The following is a 5,138-nucleotide window of genomic DNA, read 5'->3' on the forward strand; positions in this document are numbered from 1 at the left end:
TGGAACCGCGTCACGACTCGCTCCACCCCCCTCGCTCCACCCCCCTCGCTACACCCCCCTCGCTACACCCCCCTCGCTCCACCCCCCTCGCTACACCCCCCTCGCTCCCCCCCACCCCCTCGCTCCACCCCCCTCGCTACACCCCCCTCGCTCCCCCCCACCCCCTCGCTCCACCCCCCTCGCTCCACCCCCCTCGCTCCCCCCCACCCCATCGCTCCACCCCCCTCGCTCCACCCCCCTCGCTCCACCCCCCTCGCTCCACCCCCCTCGCTCCACCCCCCTCGCTCCCCCCACCCCCTCGCTCCACCCCCCTCGCTACACCCCCCTCGCTCCCCCCCCCTCACTCCCCCCCACCCCCTCGCTCCACCCCAATCCCCTCGCTCCCACCCCTCACTCTACCCCCATCCACCTCGCCCCCCCCCCTCGCCCCCCCCCACCCCCTCGCTCCCCCCCCACCCCCTCGCTCCACCCCCCTCGCTCCCCCCCACCCCTCGCTCCACCCCCCTCGCTCCACCCCCCCTCGCTCCCCCCACCCCCTCGCTCCACCTCCCTCGCTACACCCCCCTCGCTCCCCCCCCTCACTCCCCCCCACCCCCTCGCTCCACCCCAATCCCCTCGCTCCCACCCCTCACTCTACCCCCATCCACCTCGCCCCCCCCCCTCGCCCCCCCCCACCCCCTCGCTCCCCCCCACCCCCTCGCTCCACCCCCCTCGCTCCCCCCCCACCCCTCGCTCCACTCCCCTCGCTCCACCCCCCTCGCTCCCCCCCACCCCCTCGCTCCACCCCCCTCGCTACACCCCCCTCGCTCCCCCCCCTCACTCCCCCCCACCCCCTCGCTCCACCCCAATCCCCTCGCTCCCACCCCTCACTCTACCCCCACCTCCCTCGCACCCCCCCCTCGCCCCCCCCACCCCTCGCCCCCCACCCCCTCGCTCCCCCCCACCCCTCGCCCCCCACCCCCTAGCTCCACCCCACCCCTCGCCCCCCCCACCCCCCTCGCTCCCCCCCCCCTCGCGTCCGCGCCGTTCGTCGCGAGCGCGCAACGCAAGTCCCATCGAATAAAGTGGAACGACTTCCGTGGGAGTTCCGCTTCGCACGGGGCGTCTGGCTTGGCGCGCGTGTGTGTGTGTTGTGTGCGTGTGTTGCGTGTGCGTGTTGTGTGTGTGTGCGTGTTGCGTGTGTGTGTTGTGTGTGTGTTGTGTGCGTGTGTTGCGTGTGCGTGTTGTGTGTGTGTTGTGCGCGTGTGCGTGCGACGTCGTCGTCCGGTAGCGGCGCAGTGTGTGGTGGTGTGGTACAGCTGGTGTGGTACAGCTGGTGTGGTACAGCTGCTGTGGTACAGCTGCTGTGGTACAGCTGCTGTGGTACAGCTGCTGTGGTACAGCTGCTGTGGTACAGCTGCTGTGGTACAGCTGCTGTGGTACAGCTGCTGTGGTACAGCTGCTGTGGTACAGCTGCTGTGGTACAGCTGCTGTGGTACAGCTGCTGTGGTACAGCTGCTGTGGTACAGCTGCTGTGGTACAGCTGCTGTGGTACAGCTGCTGTGGTACAGCTGCTGTGGTACAGCTGCTGTGGTACAGCTGCTGTGGTACAGCTGCTGTGGTCATCTCAGTCGGTCAACCCAAGGCACCTGGGTCTGCCCCGTGACGTCACGAGGGGGTGGGGGGTGGGGTTTGAGAAATGTGACGTCGCATCAAAATGCGCAACTTTAAATAAATGTAGACAACACGTTCTGCTTAGTTAAATAGACTTTTTTAATATAAATGTTTTCTCCTACAACATCAGAGTGCAGCGCCACATTAAATACGCACTACAATGACAATATTTAAAGCGATTTGAAGCATGTTTTATATTTTTTTTGGGGGTGGGGGGCAGAGCTTTGTGACGTCATTTTTGAGGGGGGGGTCTGACTTTTGTGACGCCGTGTGACGAGAAGGGGGGGTCAAAAATCGTCCAAAATCGCGTGACGTCATTTATGGACGGCCCCAATGAAGGCCGGCACGGCCACGCTAGGGGAGGGAGGTGGGTGGACAGCACCACGCCCGGCCGCCTTTGTCTCCCCTCGTGGTACTCAATTGAGGTTGAGTCGACCTAGGGGAGACCCAGGACCGGTTCGGATATTCGCTACTGGTGTTCGTGGCCGTGAGCGTGAATCGAACTCGGGTCGCCGGGGTCGTAGCGCAGCGTAGCGCTGATCACTACAACAAGCACCACCACCCACCAACTACCACCAACCACCCACCCACCCACCACCACCCTCTCTCACCAACTACCACCAACTACCACCAACTACCACCAACTACCACCAACCACCCACCCACCCACCACCACCCTCTCTCACCAACTACCACCAACCACCACCACCAACCACCTATCCACCCACCACCTACCACCACCTACCACCAACTACCACCAACTACCCACCCACCACCACCCTCTCTCACCAACTACCACCAACGAACATCCACCACCACCCACCACCTACCACCACCTACCACCAACTACCACCAACTACCCACCCACCACCACCCTCTCTCACCAACTACCACCAACGAACATCCACCACCACCAACCACCATCAACCACCACCAACCAACCACCAACCACAGCCAATCACCACCACCCACCACCACCCACCACCAACCACCACCCACGACCCCCTCCCACCAACCACCACCACCAACCACCACCCACCACCATCCACCCCCTGCTCCACGTAACAAACGCGGCCACCGCTCTGCGTCAACGTCCATCCGGAGGGAGAACGCGAAGACGGCAAAGCCGCGAAAGTAGGTGGCGCACAGAGATTCAACAACAACAGCCCGAACCTGGGAGAGAACTCGTCTCGTCGTCGTCGTGCAAGAGAGTTGCTGGCTATCTGAGTCAGCGCCGTCAACGTTAGACGGCTCGTGTTGTGTACAGCCGAGGCTGAGCTACCGTGGGGAGTGTGTGGACGGTGTTGATACTGGTTGGAACGAAGTGAACCAGCCTACAATAGATTATATCGTCCGTCCGTCCGATTAGGTAGAGCAACATTGCCCCCTACTGCAAACACTTGGCAGGACCCTATGAAAACCTTTAGACTCAGTGAGGCTTTCCTGGCTAAACAAGTGTAACATTCCCTTATAATTCCCCGAGATAGTTTTTAATTAAAACATTTAAATTCAAAATTAACTCACAGCGGCCTAGAGCCTACAGCTAGGCCTAAAGCCTAGAACTAGGCCTCAAACTCTCCCTTCGTATCGTCCGATTAGGTGTAGCAACATTGCCCCCTACTGCAAACACTTGGCAGGACCCTACAAAAACCTTTAGACTCAGTGAGGCTTTCCTGGCTAAACAAGTGTAACATTCCCTTATAATTCCCCGAGATAGTTTTTAATTAAAACATTTAAATTCAAAATTAACTCACAGCGGCCTAAAGCCTACAGCTAGGCCTAAAGCCTAGAACTAGGCCTCAAACTCTCCCTTCGTATCGTACTCCCGCCATTTAATTTTATTATAGCCATTCATGTGTTCGTTCCTACCAGCCCACCCCGCAGGGACCTGTTAAATTCTAGATTTGAAGCTTTCGTGACCGCAAGGATTCATATTCTTAGGATTTTTTCGATAAAGAAGGTGCCTCCTACAAAGATTGTCTCCGACTCGCTGACTCTACACATGCATCGACTCACGTAGTCACTCGCCCACACAACTCACCCATTCTCCTATTAGCATGGTTGGCTACGTACGGTGCGAACAAAGTTCAACGTCGAGTTGCTTGGACTGTTTCAATCCGTGAATTCCTCCCATCGTACTCCTCTCCCCCATCCCCCAAAAAACTCTGACAACTCCAACCACACAATTGGAACCTCATTTGCCAGAAGAAAAAATATGAGAATTGTTTTTTTTTACCCTTTTATCTGGCAACAAAACTGACACCACCTTACTCGGTTTGAACCACCTCGACGGGGAGGGGTTTCCGTGCGTGTGTAGTCGTGTACAGTGTAGTGTATAGTGTAGTGTATAGTAGTGTAGTGGTATAGTAGTGTATAGTGTAGTGTATAGTGTAGTGTATTGTGTAGTATATAGTAGTGTATAGTGTAGTGTACTAGTACAACACTAGTGGATAGTGTAGTGTATAGTAGTGTAGTGGTATAGTAGTGTATAGTGTAGTGTATAGTAGTGTATAGTGTAGTGGTATAGTAGTGTATAGTGTAGTGTATAGTAGTGTAGTGCTATAGTAGTGTATAGTGTAGTGGTATAGTAGTGTATAGTGTAGTGTATAGTAGTGTATAGTGTAGTGTATAGTAGTGTATAGTGTAGTGGTATAGTAGTGTATAGTGTAGTGTATAGTAGTGTATAGTGTAGTGTATAGTAGTGTATAGTGTAGTGTATAGTAGTGTATAGTGTAGTGTATAGTAGTGTATAGTGTAGTGTATAGTAGTGTATAGTGTAGTGGTATAGTAGTGTATAGTGTAGTGTATAGTAGTGCATAGTGTAGTGTATAGTAGTGTAGTGCTATAGTAGTGTATAGTGTAGTATACTAGTACAGCACACCGGTTGTGTGTTGGAGAGCTAAGCCACAACATTTACGACTTTTTGCCAGTAATTACAACCAGCTTCATCAGGCGACAGCCAGATTTGTGGAGAAGTCCACCTGTTTCGTTCCTTATATAGAGACGTAGATGTGGTGATTATTGAGGCAACGTACATGATGCATGTGCATTACGCGAGCCCTTTGAACATGTCCTTCCTGTCTATTGTGTTTATTCAATAGGGATTACCGTTGGTAAGGCTATTTTAATAAACAGGACGTGGAGAAAAAGCCACATGACCACAGGGAGAGAGAGAGAGAAATGCAAATTCCAAATATACAGCAGCAGGTGCCAGGGTCGGGATCGACCCCACGACCTCCTGTATACCAGGCGAGGTAGTTAACACGGCGCATTCATCGCGGTCCCTTGACTTGGGAATAATGATGTATTCACCACGGACCTTTGCATCGGACTCGATGGAAAGGTAGTGTGTTCATCGCGGTCCCTCCAATCCACTGTGTAATTCATTCACCGCGGTCCCTTCAATCCACTGTGCAATTCATTCACCGCGGACCCTTCAATCCACTGTGCAATTCATTCACCGCGGTCCCTTCAATCCACTGTGT

Source organism: Lampetra fluviatilis, chromosome 57 (assembly GCF_964198595.1).
Source record: "Lampetra fluviatilis chromosome 57, kcLamFluv1.1, whole genome shotgun sequence".
In the NCBI taxonomy this organism is placed as follows: Eukaryota; Metazoa; Chordata; class Hyperoartia; order Petromyzontiformes; family Petromyzontidae; genus Lampetra; species Lampetra fluviatilis.